The sequence below is a fragment of the Nycticebus coucang genome, chromosome 19 (genome assembly GCF_027406575.1).
Source record: "Nycticebus coucang isolate mNycCou1 chromosome 19, mNycCou1.pri, whole genome shotgun sequence".
In the NCBI taxonomy this organism is placed as follows: Eukaryota; Metazoa; Chordata; class Mammalia; order Primates; family Lorisidae; genus Nycticebus; species Nycticebus coucang.
The window spans coordinates 58151244-58168215 of record NC_069798.1 but is presented as its reverse complement, the minus strand read 5'-3'; the positions used below and the strand labels follow the sequence as shown (position 1 = coordinate 58168215).

At 42.6% G+C, this 16972-nt stretch overlaps 1 protein-coding gene across 2 annotated transcripts in view; it reads right to left on the bottom strand.

The window, feature by feature from the left end:
* TNFRSF11A (TNF receptor superfamily member 11a) overlaps window positions 1–16972 on the bottom strand; it is a 374190-nt gene that overhangs the window by 222689 nt on the left and 134529 nt on the right. Inside the window, exon 11 of one of the 2 annotated variants that reach the window (XM_053572068.1) lies at window positions 5271–5396. The exons of the other annotated variant lie outside the window; for it this stretch is intronic. The gene's annotated coding sequence lies outside the window, so the exon portion shown is untranslated. Of the gene's footprint in view, window positions 1–5270; window positions 5397–16972 lie in introns of those variants that run through there. 2 annotated transcript variants of the gene reach the window in all.

Below are 16972 nucleotides of genomic sequence, written 5' to 3'. Positions count from 1 at the left end.
ACGGTACAAGTCTTTTCCTGCAATAACCACGCTCAGCAGAAGTGCTTCATGGGTACTTTCTGTTTCATCATACAGAATATTCAAAGACATGCTCAAATTATAAATTTAATAGTTTATACTGCTTTATTAGGACATTGTTACATAAAACTGGCTTTTAATTAACCCATCCTGAGTGGTAGTGAAGAACATCAGGACTGTTAGTACCACTGGACACCACAGTTGGGGGATTCACGACAAGGCATCAGCAGGTGTATCCCCCGGGGCTACTGCAGCATCAGTGCAAATGTCAACACAGTGAAAAAGGCAATTTAACATCATGATGCTGACTTTGCACCCCCACCCCCACCCAAAGAGACTTGGAGACCTCCAGGGGTCCATGTCATTACACTTTGAGAACTGCTCCTTCACAGTCTGGTATGGGCTGAATCGTGTTCCCCCCAAATTCATATGTAGGAGCCCTAATGCTCAGTATCCCAGAATGTGACTGTATTTGGAGATAGGGTCTTTGAAGAGGTGATTAAATTAAAATGAGGCCAATAGGGCGGGCACTAATCCAACTTGACTGGAGTCCTTATAAGGAAAGGAAATTAGGACACTGAGAGACACCAGGGATGTGCGTACACAGAGGGAACCATGTGTGGGGGCAGCAAGAGGGCGGCCACCCCAAACCCAGGAGAGAGGCTTCAGAGGAAACCTCTCAGCCAGCACTGCCGTCTTGGACTTCCCGACTCCAGAATATGGAGAGGTACACCTCTGCTGTTTAAGTCCCCCAGTGTCATTTGCCCCAGTAAATGAAGACAGAGTCGCTCTCCTGCCCATCTTCCACATCAGATGGCCTCTGTGCCCAGGGTCCCTTGAAAACCATTTATCCTGCTTCTCTGTAATGCAGCTGCTCGTGTGTCCCCCCTTCCTTCGGACAGGGCTGCCCGCCCACCCTCAGTCCACACTGCATTACAGCTCTAGCCCAGGCACATGTACACCCACAAATCTGCTTCTTAGCCTAATCACAAGACCTTTGAGTTTGCAGGACAATCCCCTTCTTCTCCACACCTTGGTGCCCACTACAGAGCTCCAGGGACAGATGTTAGAGGACCAGATACTTGATACAGTACAGCGGTCAGCATCTGTCCTCCCCTGGTCCTCAGCAGCCCTCAGAAGCAAGGCACGCTCTGCTCTGACCTCCCAACCCATGGCTGTAACTTTCTGGATGATATTAGTGCCGATGCCATTTTAATAACTTAAAAATATTATCCTATTATAAAAATGCATTACTCTTCCTATGGTATATATTACATGTAGTTCCCTGAGTTAGAAACATCTGACCTTTAGGTAACTAACACATATGAACAGAGGCTATTATAGTAAGTCCCCAAGTTACAAACATCTGACTGATGTACAACTTGCACTTAGAAACAAAGGCTATTGCAAGTAATAGGAAAATGTACCTGTTCCAACTTACATATAAATTCAACTTAAGAACAAACCTACAAAACCTATCTCGTTTGTAACCTGCAGACTGCTACCCTGTTTCCTTGAAAATAAGACAGTGTCTTATTTTAAGGTGTGCTCCCAAAGATGCACTAGGTCTTATTTTCAGGGGATGTCTTATCTTTCCTGTAAGTAGGTCTTATTTTTGGAGGATGTCTTATTTTCCGGGAAACAGGGTAGTATTAAACGAGCCACAATTAAGTTTTCCTTGGGCATAGTTTGAAAAAAAAATAAAAACTTCACTTTCCAGTAGAATTTTAGTTTCTTTTTGGGGGGAAGGGGACAGAGTCTCAATTTGTCACCCTTGGTAGAGTGTCAGGGCATCATCGCTCACAGCAACCTCAAATTCTTGGGCCCAAGAGATCCTCTTGCCTCAGCTCCCTGGTAGCTGGGACTACAGGCACTCCTCACAATACCCAGATATTTTTTAGAGATGGGGTCTCTCTCTTGTTCAGGCTGGTCTAAAACTCTTGAGCTCAGGTAATCCACCTGCCTCAGCCTCCCAGAGTGCTAGGGTTATAGGTGTGAGCCACCATGCCAGGCTAATATTTTAGTTTCATTTTTTTAAATAAAAATTATGGTGTATCTCACATTTCCCCTCCAAAAAATGTTCTTTGTTCTCTAGGCAAATTTGTGATTCTGTGTATCAATGATAATATTTTGGCTTTTTGTCTTTTCTAAATTCATTTATTAATTTCACAAATTTTCACCTGCCTTTTCTGTGCCAAAAATAATTCCAGGTACTAGAGATATAGCAACAAACTAAATCAAATCTTATCATCATGGGAATTATAGTCTAGTGAATAAATTTTGACTTATCAAACTACTTTGGCATAAAATTCATGGGTATATATTTTGTTTCTTGATTTTGTGTTCTGAAATCTTCTTCTTGAATTTTTAGCATAAACTTGGTATTGACAAAGAGAATACTTTGGCACTGCCTTATGTAGAATGTCCAAGACTTAATCTCTAGATATTGTGTCCACAACAAAAATAAAAGAGTTGGTCATAGCTTATTAGTGACCTATCTTTTTAAAATCCCCCTAGCACCTTGAGAAATAACAGGCTGACTAGTATTAGCAAAGTTCATATATGATTGTACGTGATTTTCCAGAACTCAATTCCAGTAACTGAGGATAAATTCAGAATGATTTGGGACAGTCTCAAAAGGTGTCAATATTTTTACTTAATTGGACAGTCCAAAACTAGACAGTAATTTTAAATAGATTGATTTTTAAACTGAGCACATACTTGTAGATATAACTAGAAGAGGAAAAGCAGCCTTCTTATATCTGTCCCAAATAACCACAATTTAATTAGAGAGGACTAGATAAAGCACTTAATAGAGAGAGATAATTAGTGTCACTTCAAGTTCCTTTCAGAAAGTAATGGATAGAAAAAGCAGAACTTCAGAAATATATACATAATGGCCCGCCTCTCCTTATTCTTTTCCAGAGAGTTCTCAACGATTACCCTCTCTACATTTCACAATTCTTTCCTTTCTGTTGGTCAGAATTTAGGCTATGTGTTCGTGATGAACAGCCAGTGAACAGCCAATCCTCTGGACATGGCGGTGAACTTAAGTTATAGCGCTTAATAAGTAAGGTGCCCCACGCTTCACTCCCTCGGTGACGGATGTTTTTCCTATGACGGTTTTGAATAAGAATTGAGTCAATGTTACTAGAGCTCCTCGTGTACGTGTGTTGAAGGCAGAAGGCTGGTGTGAAAACAGGGCGTCCAACTGGTCACAACTAGGTGATGGCTAAAAACACCTATGACCTTCAACGTGGGCTCATGTACTCCATAAGGATGCACAAGAAACTCCACCAGAGTTCAAGAAGGAAGGATTAGAACTCCAATATTTATGCCTTATTTTATCTTATCTTCCTGTAATTTCTATTTCTCTACGTGCTTTGCTTTCTGATCCAGGGGCTTACGTCTATACTTTAGAAGTAAATAAATGTACGGTGGGTGCATGCTCCAATCTTTTCTACGGATGGGGTATCAACCAGAAAAAGTGGAGGGACATGTTTCTAAACAACCAGGGTGGAAATACTTCAATCAAACAGACTTAACAACGTACCACAGATGCCAGGACATAAGAGTGTCTGAAGCAGCAGACCGGGCTGCCTGTCCTGCGTTAGGAAAGTGGGACGGTCTAGTGGGAAGGTGTTGCTGACCCACCCTGCCGAGGGCAAGGCTTTCCTCCACGGAGTTATGGGAAATTCTTCACGAGGAGCTCTGCCTTCTGGCATTAAAGGAAGGACTCCTTGGTGCCATGTGCGAATGGTGTCCACCTGTAGTCACTACCCTTGAACTGGCTGGCCTCTCTTTCCAACCCCCACCCATCCATGCTGGGCACTAAGGCAACAGAATTCTTCCCCAGGCTTTGCCAGTGTGTTGTTTCAAACACAGGTACATATCAAAGACTCCCCAGACCCTGCTGGCTCTGCAAGTACTCCTAGGAGTGAGTGGGGTGAGATGGCAGAGCACCCCGAGCTGGGCTGGCCATGCCTGCCTGTTACTGCCGCCCACACTGTGGCTGAGGCCACAAGCCCTCCAGCTGCCAAAGCTGCAAGCGGCTGCATGGCCGAGGTCAGGCCCTCTGCCCTGTCCAGTCAGAAGTCAGGATCCTTGGCCACTGCACATGTCCCAGGTTGTTACTCACAACAGTGCTATAGATGCTGGCTCTGAGGGACAGAGACAGACAGCTGCTGTGTTCAGACTCAATTCACCTCCAATGACTAACTTTAAAAAATGTGTTAAGCTTTTTAGCTTTTTCCCCAGAGGCATGTCACCAGTCTGCCTGAGTGGTGCAAGGAATCCTTCTCGAACTAAACCCCAGGCAGGCACAGAGGGGCGACTAGAATCTGCATCCCAACCCAGGAGGGCATCTCTGGGTCAGTTTAGCCAAGGCCTTAAATGCTTTCCAGAATATTCTTTCTAGTGTTCTTTTTATTCAGTTCCTTAATAAGTGGCTAATCACTCCTCTTACACAAACACATGATTACTTTTCCAGGATCAAAAGAGATTTTATGTTTTCTAATATTTCCCAGGTAATAGCCTTTTTTCTTTCTTTCTTTTTTATTCTCTCTCCATGCCCCGGCCTCAAGAAAACCACTCTGAAATATTGTTTACTTTTAGTTCTGAGATAAGTTTTAGCCTCCCAATGGGCTTGGATCCAAATAGGAAGTAACAACATATGGAGTAGATCACACTTGTTTTTAGTTTTAGTTTTTCAACTAGCTTCACCCTGACAGCCAGGATGCCAGTGAATTGTATCAGACTGTGTCTCTGCTGTTCTCTTGAAAGATGCATTAATGAAACCTCTCTAGCTCCAGGCTTTCCCTTTCTGGCTGGAGAGGAAGGTTTCCCTCTCATTCATTCTGACTCACTCTGTCTCCCTTTCCTGCTACGAGCCTCCAGCACACGATGGTGGTATGACTCAACGCTTTATCTGCTCCCAGCTCTTGGCAACGCCTGCAAGGTTGTGCAAACCAGCAACTCCAAATCTTTCCCTTTACCTGATTTCCATATTCTAAACAGATCTCATTAACACCATAAAATGCTCTATGTATCTGTGAGACCCTCAAAAGGTAGAGTGTTGTAACAAAAGAAGAAGAAAAACATACGCCTTGAGAACAGAGATTTTTTTTTAAGAAATACAATATAGTAAAATAAGAAGAAATTCACATTAAATACTAGAAAACATGGTAGGAGGAAAAAACTAAGATTTTATAGCTTATGAATCATCCCTCCTCCCACTACCCAAATCTTTACTTGTAAATCTCTCGTTTCGTTGTGCTGTGGATATTCCTGTACATGGCTTGTTATCCAGTAGATTGGTTAGCTTGGGATTCAAAATGAGGTTTCGTCTATTTCCACACCTCCAGTACCTAGCACCGTGCCTAAAAAACAATGGGTACTCAATAAAGGTTTATTAATGAGAAGGAAAAAATAAACTGTTTCTGAGAGAAGAAGACAGAAGCTTATTGAGAGGGAGAATTGGAGTGTAGGACATGAACCCACAGGGGCACAGTGACTGTCTGGGCACAGGAAAGGTTATGAGAGACAGCCACAATACCCGTCGGGGCACAAGCGCAAATCTTTTTCATTGATGAGGCATGAATCAAGACAGTTTGGGGACACATGTTTTGCCTCCAGTTTATTGGAAAGATACCGAGGATTACATAGCGACTTGACAGGGGAGGGGTGGAGGAGCAGAGAATAGGGTAAGACTCATCACAGATGGTGAATTTCAGAGTGGTGTTTCTCACACCCACACTGCCTTATAGGCTGTAAGATTGAGAGCAAATTAAATTAATCACTGAGTATGAAATGCTTTGGAATTCACCAGAAATGATTTGGGAATATTTTGAGAATTAAAGATGAGCAAAAGAATAATGAATGGTCTCCACAGTGGAACAGAATAGAGAACTCAGAAATAAATTCACATATCTATTTTGGACTTTTTTTTTTTTTCTTTTTGAGACAGAGTATCACTATGTCACCCTCGGTAGAGTGCCAGGGCATCACAGCTCACAGCAACCTCCAGCTCTTGGGCTTAAGCAATTCTCTTGCCTCAGCCTCCCAAGTAGCTGGGACTACAGGCAGCTGCCACATTGCCTGGCTATTTTTTTGTTGCAGTTGTTATTGTTGTTTTAGCGGGCCTGGGTGGGGTTCGAACCCTCCAGCCTCAGTGTAGGTGGCTGGCGCCACAACCACTGTGCTCTGGGCGCCAAGCCTATTTTGAACTTATCTTAAGCAAAGGTGCCAAGAACATACAGTGGGGGAGAGGACAGTCCCAATCAATGGTGCTGGGAAAACTGGATATCTGTATGAAGAAGACATAGACCCTTGTCTCTCACCATATACAAAATATAATCAAAATGGACCAAAGACTTAAATATAAGACCTGAAGCTGTGAAACTACTAATAGAAAACATGGGGGAAATGCTTTAGGACATTGGTCTAGGCAAGGGCTTCCTGCATAATAGCCCTAAAGCATAGGCAACCAAAGCAAAATTAGACAAAGGGGATCAAACCAAACTAAAAAGCTTCTACACAGCAAAGGAAACAGTCAACTAAGTGAAGAGATAACCCATAGACTGGAAGAAAATATGTGCCAACTATCCATCTAATAAGATATTAACAACTAGAATATATAAGGAATTCCAATAACTCTACTGGAAAAAAATTCATATAATCCAATTAAAAAATGGGCAAAGGATCTGAATAGACATTTCTCAAAAGAAGATATACAAATGGCCAACAGGTAAGTAAAAAAATGCTCAGCATCTGCTCAGTGCCTGTAGATCAGTGGTTAGGATGCCGGCCACATGCACTGGGGCTGGTGGGTTCGAACCCAGCCTGGGCCTGCCAAACAAACAACAACAACAACAACAAAAATAGCTGGGTGTTGTGGCAGGTGCCTGTAGTTGCAGCTACTTGGGAGGCTGAGACAAGAGAATCGCTTGAGCCTGAGCGTTTGAGGTTGCTGTGAGCTATGACGCCACGTACTCTACACAGGGCGACAAAGTGAGACTCTGTCTCAATTAAAAAGAAAAATGCTCAGCATCCTTAGTCATCAGAGAAATACAAATCAAAACTACAGTGAGATAGCATCTCATCCCCGTTAAAATGGCTTTTATCGAAAAGACGGGCAATAAGGAATGCTGGTGAGGATGTGGAGAAAGAGGAATCCTGTACACTGTTGGATGTGGGAATGCAGATTAGTGCGACTAGCGCAACCACTTTTGAAACCAATATGGAGTTTCCTCAAAAAATTAAAACTACCATATGACCAGCAATTCCACTGCTGAGAATATTCAAAGGAGGGGAATTCAACAAATCAAAAAGTCATCTGTACTCCCATGTTTATTGCAGCACTATTCACAATACCCAAGATTTGAAATCAGCCTAAGTGTCTGTCAATAGACGAATAAAGAAATTGTGGTGCATACACACAATGGAACGTCACATAGCCACGGAAAGGAACAAAATCCTGCCCTTTGCAGCAACATGGATGGAATGGCAGAACATTATGTTAAAGGAACTAAGACAAGCATGGGAAGACAAATCTCACCTATTCCCATTCATATGTGAGCGCTAATGTTAAAAACAATTGATCTCATGGAGACAGAGTGTACGATATGGTTATCAAAGGATGATGGGAAGGGTAGCAGGGTCGGGGGGATAAAGAGGAGATGGTTAATGTGTGCCAAAATATAGTCAGATAGATAGAATGAAAAGTATTTGATAACACAGCAAGGCGACTACAATCAATAATAAGTTAGAGTATACCTTCAAATAATTAAAAGAATGGAACTGGAGCCTCAGCACCTGTAGCTCAGTGGCTACGGTGCTGACCACATACACTGGGGCTGGCGGGTTCGAACCTGGCCCAAACCTGGCCCGGGCCTGTCAACAATGTTGACAACTGCAACAGAAAATACCTGGGCGCTGTGGTGGGCACCTGTAGTCCCAGCTACCTGGGAGGCTGAGGCAGGAAAATCGCTTAAGCCCAAGAGTTTGAGGTTGCTGTGAGCTGTGATGCTATGGCACTCTACCCAGGGCAACATAGTGAGACTCTGTCTCAAAAAAAAAAAAAAGAATGGAACTGGAATATTCCTAGTACAAAGAAATGTTAAATACCTGAGGTGATAAATACCTCAATTACCCTGATTTGATTAATGTACATTGTATGCCTGTATCAAAACATCATATGTACCCTAGAAAGATACACAACTATTATGTAGCCATAATAATGAAAAATATTTTTTAAAAGGCTCAGTACCTATAGCTCAGCGGTTAGGGTGCCAGCCACATACACTGGAGCTGGTGGTTTTGAAACCAGCCCGGGCCTGCCAAACAACAATGACAACTACAACCAAAAAGTAGCCGGGCGTTGTGGTGGGTGCCTGTAGTCCCAGCTACTGGGGAGGCTGAGGCAGGAGAATGGCTTAAACCAAGAGTTTGAGGTTGCTGTGAGCTGTGATGCTATGGCACTCTACCAAGAGCAACATAGTGAGACTCTGTCTCAAAAACAATATATATATATGTATTTTTTTTAAGAGGGGGGGAAAAGGAATAATGGTCTCTAATAAGAGTTGGAAGAAAGGAAGCTAGTACTATCATCACCATCTTCCTTCTCAACACCATCATCAAACAGAAAACATGTCCCTGTCACTACAACTACCCAGGGAAACATTCCCATGATAACGCATTTTAGAAATGGATGCCCCGTTCTTCACGAGCCGCGGGAGGTAATGAGGTAGGGAGCCGAGCTGCAGCTTGGTGCTGGTTTCATGCTGTGACTCCACCACAGTTGTCCCTGAGCACCTCCACCCGTAGAAAGTTCCCCAAAGGGTTAGTATTCTGCTAACGTGAAAGAAGATGGAGTCAGGATTTTTATATCTTCTGAAGCAGATGGTTATCGTTTAAACTTCATGAAATACAGGAAAGAAGAAACGCAATCAAAAACCTGAAAGTTCTAGTTTCTTATTTTCCAGGCCAAAGCCTGCAGGATAATTGTATAAATAGTTCTGAGACTCTCTTCTATTTTTCTTCCTTCCTGGAGATAATCTGCAGAGTGTCTGTCTGGACATATCTACTGGTTAGCCAGATGGCATTCCAAGAATCGCTTCTCTGAAGTCTGGGATGTCGCCAGATACGCTGCAGTGCGCTGGAGCCGGTAGAGAGGAAAAACCGCAGGGATGGAAGCTGGGAAATGGAAAGACGAGAAGAGCCTAAGAGGGTGCTACGGGAGAAATATTTAGTTTAAAAAGTGGAAGGAACAGTTGAGTAGATTTAAATCTGCCACGCTCCTTAGGATGCAGCGTTGCCCTGAGTGAGTCTCAACACTATCGCCACCTCGCAGCAGCAGTGTAAACACTGTATCAGGGTTTATATATACTTCACATTCAGACTTGGTAACTGCAACACTTTCCTAAGCTGAAATTGAACAGGTTTGAAAGCAAATTATAATGGCTTTTAGCAAAGCTGATGAGCCTGCCCTTTAAGGACAGCCAAATGCTATTCCAGAAGACCCCAAGCCACGTTTCAGACCCTCGGGTGATGCTGGAAATTTGCCTAGAATTTCAGTACCTTAATTTAAACCTCTATTCCTGTTAGAATGCACCCTCTCTATATACCATTTTCTCATTTACTGTTTCCCAGAGATAATAGTCAAAGGAAGCTGTATATTGGTCACTTAGGGGTTAATGAATGAGCTTCAATTTGGGTCCTGAGTATATGTTTTTTGGTTTTTTTTTTGTAGAGACAGAGTCTCACTGTACCGCCCTCGGGTAGAGTGCCGTGGCGTCACACGGCTCACAGCAACCTCTAACTCTTGGGCTTACGCGATTCTCCTGCCTCAGCCTCCCAAGCAACTGGGACTACAGGCGCCCGCCACAACGCCCGGCTATTTTTTTGTTGCAGTTTGGCCGGGGCTGGGTTTGAACCCGCCACCCTCGGCATATGGGGCCGGCACCCTACTCACTGAGCCACAGGCGCCGCCCCATGAGTATATGTTTTTTAAGGGCACAATTCAGTTTTTTTAAGTACATTCATAGAGTTGTGCGACCACACCTCATTATTATGGCCAAATAAGATCCCGTTGTACGGATACCAATTCGTTCATCTATTCATCTGTTGTTGGTGATTGAGTTGTTTCCACCTTTCGCCTAAAGTGAATAATGCTGAAATGAACACTGGAACAGAACGGAGTCCATATTTTCAATTGTTTTAAGTTTATATGTAGGGGTCATATTGTATCTTTCGCTTTTTGAGGGACCCCCAAACTGTTTCCACCGATTGTAAATAGTGCTGCAGTGAACAGTCACACACAAAGACTTGTTTGAATACCTGTTTTTTATTCTTCTGGGTACGTCCCTAGGAGTAGACCTGCTGGATCCTGTGATAATTCTGTATTTAACTTTTTGAGGAATGGCCAAAGTGATTTCCACAGGCTGCACTACTTTAGTTCTCTCCCACCGGCAGTGTATGAAGGTTCCAACTTCCTCACATCCTTATCAACACTTGTCATTTTCCATTTTCTAAAAATAGCCATCCTAGTGGGTATGAAATGTTATCTCACTGTGGTTTTGATTTGCATTCCTATAATGACAAATGACATAGGGCCTGTCTCTTCACATGCTCATTGGCCGTATTATTTATCTTACTCTGGAGAAAAGTCTACTGAAATCCCTTGCCTGTTTTTAAATTAGGTTGTTTGACTTTTAGCTGCTAAGTTGCAAGAGTTCTTTATCTATTCTGGATTCTAGACCCTTCTGAGATATATCATTTACAAGTATATCCTCCCACTCTGTAGACCGTCTTCGCACTTTCTTAATAGTATCCTTTAGAACACAAAAGCTTTTAATTCCGATGAAGTCTAATTGTTGCTTGTGCCTCTCGTGTCCTTTCTAAGAAGTCATTGACTAATCAGAGATTTCCCTTGGCACTTTTTTCTAAGAGTTTTATAGTTTTAACTCCTACATTTAGGTCTTTGGTCAATTCTGATTTCATTTTTCTTTATGGCGTGAAATGGAATCCCAATTTTATTCTCTTGTATGTGAATATCCAGTTGTCCCAGCACCATTTGTTGAAAAAGCCATTATTCTCTTGCCACTGATTGGTCTTGGTGCCCTTGTCAAAAATTAAGTAACCAAAGACCTATGGGTTTGTACTCTTCACCCTATTCCTTAGGGGAAAATAATGAGGCTCTACAAACAAAAATACAATGTAATGATACCTATGTAGTTACTGACACAATTGCTTTTTATTCTTATTATTGTTATTCATTTCTTCAATTAGCTTTGACATACTGTCTGGTGTTGTTTCCTTCTAGCCAGAAGAATTCCCTTTAGCTTTTCTTGTAGGGCAGGTCTCCAGGCAGTAACTCTCTCAGATTTCATTTGCCTGGGATTGTTTCTCTTGTCTTTTTCTGTTTTCAAGATTCATTTTTATCTTTTGACAGTTTGATGATGTGTCTCAGTGTGTATCTCTCTCTTTTCAAAAATAATACCTGGAGTTCTGTAAGCTTCTTGGATACACAGCTTCATGGTTTTTAAATCAAATTTAGGGCCATGATCTAATCAAATATTCTTTCTGTCTCTTCCTTTCTCTCTTTCCCTCGGGAACTCCCATAAAAACAATTTTTTTTTTTTTTTGAGACAGAGTCTCGCTATGTTACCCTTGAGTAGAGTAGAGTGCTGTGGCGTCATGGCTCACAGCAACCTCTAACTCTTGGGCTTAAGCGATTCTCCTGCCTCAGCCTCCCAAGTAGCTGGGACTACAGGTGCCCTCCACAACACCCAGCTGTTTTTTGGTTGTAGTTGTCATTGTTGTTTGGCAGGCCTGAGCTGGTTTTGAATCCACCACCTCCAGTGTATGTGGCTGGCACCCTAACCACTGAGATATAGGTGCCGAGCCTTTGTTTAGCTGGCGTGGGCCGGGTTTGAACCTGCTACCCTTGGTGTGTGTGGCTGGCACCGTAACCACTGTGCTACGGGTGCTGAGTCAGTGTACTTGAAATTATTCTACATTTCTTTGGGCTATGTTCACATTTCTTCATTTCTTTTTCTGTTTGCTCTTTAGACTAGATACTTTCAATTGTCCTGTCTTCAAGTTTGCTGATTCTTTTCCTTGCATAAATCTGCTGTTGAAACGCTTTAGCAGATTTTTCATTTCTGTTATATTTTTCAGCTCCAGAATTCCTATTCATCTCCTTTATATAACTGCTATTTCTTCATTGATATTCATTGTGGCATCATCTTCTTGGTTTCCTTTCCTTTTTTTGTCCATGGTTGCCTTTTGCTATTTGAGCATTTTTTTCTTTTTCTTTTTTTTTAAATTAAATTATAGCTGTGACATTAATGCAATCATGGGGTACAATGTGCTGGTATTATATATAATTTGAAATATTTTCATCACACTGGTCAACATAGCCTTCATCACATTTTCTTAGTTATTGTGTTAAGACATTTATATTCTACACTTAGTAAATTTAACATGTACCCTTGTAAGATGTACCGTAGGTGTGGTCCCACCAATCACCCTCCCTCCACCCATATGCCCCCCTCCTCCCCCCTCCCTCTCTTCTTTCCCCTTCTTCTTGGGCTATAATTGGGTTATAATTTTCATATGAAAGCTATAAATTGGTTTTGTAGTAGGGCTGAGTACTTTGGATACTTTTTCTTCATTCTTGAGATACTTTGCTAAGAATATGTTCCAGCTTCATCCATATAAACATGAAAGAGGTAAAGTCTCCATCTTTCTTTAAGGCTCAATAATATTCCATGGTGTACATATACCACAATTTAGTAATCCATTCATGGGTTGATGGGCACTTGTGATTCTTCCATGACTTAGCAATATGAATTGGGCTGCAATAAACATTCTGGTACAAATATCTTTGTTATAGTGTGATTTTGGGTCTTCTGGATATATACCTCATAGACTAATTGTAGGATGGGATGGCAGGTCTATTTTTAGATCCCTAAGTGTTCTCCAAACATCTTTCTAAAAGGAATGTATTAGTTTGCATTCCCACCAGCAGTGTAAAACTGTTCCCTTTTCTCCACATCCAGGCCAGCATCTCTGGTTTGGGGATTTTCTGATGTAGGCTAATCTTACCGGAGTTAGATGATATCTCAAAGTGGTTTTGATTTGCATTTCTCTGATAATTAAGGATGATGAGCATTTTTTAATATGCCTGTAGGCCGTGTGCCTGTATTTGAGCATTTTTAACAGTTGATTTCAAAATCTTTGTCTAGTAAGACCAATGTCAGTACTTCCTTGGGGATAGTTACTGTTCATTTGACTTTTTTCCTGCAAGTGGGCCATGCTTTCTTGTATCTTTGTGTGATAAAAAAATCTCTATGGGGCGGCGCCTGTGGCTCAAGCAGTAGGGCGCCGGTCCCATATGCCGGAGGTGGCAGGTTCATACCCTGCCCCGGCCAAAAAGAAAAAATAAATAAATAAATAAAAATAAAAAAATAAACATTTATATAAAAAAAAAAACTCTATGATTTTTTGTTAAAATTGGACATTTTAAATATTTTAAAGAAATCCAATTCTTTACTTCCTTTGGGGATTATTGTTGTTGCTTGCTGTGGATGGTTTCTGAATTCCTTGTCCTTTAGCTCTTGGTCAGCTAGTGGCTTGGCAGATATTTCCCTAAATCCATAGGGGCAAAAGAAAAAACATCCTTCTGATCTTTGCAGATTGGCTCTGTGTGGAAGATGCTCCTTTAAAACTTAGCCAGACCATTTGCAACTCTGCCTTGGCCTTCACTTCCTACTCACACTGAGCCTAAAGGTCAGCCAGAGGTGAGAGCAAAGGGTTTTCTCAGCTCTTCTATGGGCATCCAACCCTGGACATCACATGGCTTCTGGATTTTCTGCTCTATGCAGGAGATTGCCCAAAGTAATTCTCTTCTTGGCCTTTTCACCCAGGCTCTGGCATATCTATTGCTCACGCAACTGCAATATTTTCCCCAGGCATTAGTAGCAGCTTATTAATTTGCTTATGTATGTTTTCAAGGAACCCACTCTGCTTAGCCATTTTTTTTTCCACTGAGAGAATTCTACATCAGGCAAAACAAAAGCAAGCACCCATGTCAGTCCTCTGGACACCCCCAAACAAGCACAATTCCTTGGAAACTAGGTCTGCTCTGCTGCCTCTGGAGCTGGGCACCCACACCAGGAAATTAGTCTGCATCTTAAATTGCCACCATGCTGGGGGAGGGGAGGGGAGTAGGACAAGATTAAATTAAAACACCACAAAGCTATTCTGCCATGCTTAAGTCACTTTTTTCTTGATTCAGCATTCACTTGGTTGCTAGAGAGCAGCATTGTAGACTAATGCAGTTAACTATTTTCCAGAATTCTGACAAAGTTGATTGTGACATTTTTCCTATTTATTTGATGTTTTTGTGGAAGGATGGGCCCTTGAAATTCCCAAACTTGGAATTCATCAAACTGGTTAACATAGCCTTCACCACATTTTCTTAGTTATTGTGTGAAGACATTTATATTCTACACTTCGTAAATGTAACAGGTACCCTTGTAAGATGCACCGTAGGTGTGGTCCCATCACTATCCTATACTTTTCTTTATATTTGAAATATTTTATAATCTAAAAAGAAGAAATGAGAAGTGTTTTCTGGCTTTCCACTATATTTTTGGCAATGTTTCTAGATAGATATCAGGAAGAATAGGTTTGGTAAGAGGAGTCTAATGAGGGGTGGCCCAGGGACTCACCAAAGGGTGTGTCATAAAGATGGGACTTGAGAGACTAGAATCTCATCAGGAGTGTATCTAGAGACCTCCACACCTGAAGGTCACAGAGTCACAGATCTCGTTTTCTTTTTCATATGATACAATAAGAAACACACGAGCTCAATACCACCTATGAAATGTTCTTTTCAAAAAATTTACTTGAATCTATTTAAGATCCTAGGTTTTCGGAAAATGCGAAGGACATAGGAATATATTAGATGATATTACAAGGATGCAATCAGCAAAGTCTAGAGCATGGAAAACACTACTGGACAAACAACTCAGTTTCTCTAAAAAGGAAAGGAAAATTAGGATGGAGGAAGGTTATGATGGGAAACCCATAGACAAAAAGCAATTTAAGAGATACAACAACCAAATGCAATATGTAGACCTTAGTTTTTGTCTCAATTTAAATGATTATGAGACAGTTGGGAACATCTTGACATTGACTGGATATTTGATTCTCTTAAAGAATTTGGTTTTTAGCTATGATAATTGGATTTTGATTAAATTTTTAAAAAGAGTTCTTGATCTCACTTAGGGGTGAAGACAAGATGGCTGACTGAAGCCAGCTTTCCACAGAGGCTCCCATCCAGAAGAAGAGTTAAAGGACAGAAATTCAGCAAGTAACCTGGCGGATTAGAGCTGCACCAAGAGAGAAGTTTGAAGAACGCACATCAACCCCACTGAGGCAAGCTGCGACCCCAAGGATACAAACAAAAGGCACAAAATCCATCACCAAGTGGATGGGAGTCCCCTACCTCATGAGAATGGTTCAGAGTGTCCCACAAACAAACGAGCAGTGTTCAAAGGTCCTCCTGCTACACTCCACGGGACAGACCCTCTAAAAACTGGACCTACCTCCCCTACTAGGGTGCCACGGCATTCTCCTGCCAGGCATAAAACTGTATAAAACTGTAAATATTCTCTACCTGAAATTCTGAGCTCCCAGCACTCCCTTCCACTCTCAATCTGAGGTCTGGAGGCCTGTCCCCCAGGAGTTCAGATTCTTGGGTGATTTCTTGAGGGGTGTGGACGGGACTGCAGCTGGTCTAATGCTGATTCTGCAGCACGGGAGTGAGGAGAGGACGGTCAGCTGAGAGGGAAACATGCCTGAGTGCATGGCCTTGAGGCACAGAGCAGCAGCCATTTTTGGCAACAATAGGGCTCACCCCTGGATATTCTGAAGCCACATCCCCTGTCTCCCTGGGCAACCAGAGGAGTCTGGGCATCTTCTCAGGTGGCAACCATTGTGGAACAGATCTGGGACTGAAATACAAGCCTCGTGAGTAAAGGGTTTGCCTGAGGCGGTACCGGCCTGGGTGGAGTGCGGGGACTAGAAAACACACGCGCACAGCCAGGAAATTCCCAGGGTGGGGCTGACCCAGAGGACGATTTTACTGAGCCTGACACACCCGGCCCTCAGGGGATCGTCAGCCTATAGACAAAGGAAGGCAGGAGGCTAGAACTGACAGCTAACCATGCTGCAAGAACAAAGACAGGCCTGAGGTGCAGGTTCTGGGAACTCAAAACAGCTTCTCTTCTGCAGGGGGATTTAGCAGGGACAAAAACAAATTCCTGCAAAGTTGTTCTGTTCTGTTGGTAACATCAATCAGGGGTGGAGCTGGAACTGAGTGAACACCCCCTAGCCTCCATCAAGCGCCGGAGGTTGTCAGGCCTCACCTCCCCCTGCTAGATAGAGGCAGAGCACAGTGGCCTGGCTGAGCAGATATAGATTTCCTTGTGATTCAGGCAGGTGCAAACCCCTGGAGTATCTGCTTATTGGAGGCAACTGAGTCACAGCCCTGCGGGGCTAGCAGTGACTAGGTGTGACAGAGGTGCAAGGTGGGGAAGGAGGCATCAACCTTCTCAGACTGATATATTTGCTGGGTGGGTCCTCCTGACTTCACGGAGCACCAGAGCAAGTCATATCTGAGTTGCCAGCAGATCCTGCAATCTACTTGCCAGCGATCTTTTAAACTCTCCCACCTGAGACAGATGCTCACTGAGACAATTGATTTGGACCTTCCGCTACACTCCATGAGAGAGATCTTCTAAAAACTTTTGAACTGAGCCAATCGCCTGAGGACTATTCAAGTGGTGCCCTGGGTATGTGGTTGTAGGAAGGTTTGATTTTCCTTTTACAACTGTTGCCTGTGGGGGGCAGGGTGACTTAATTGCTGGTATTTTTCCACAGATGA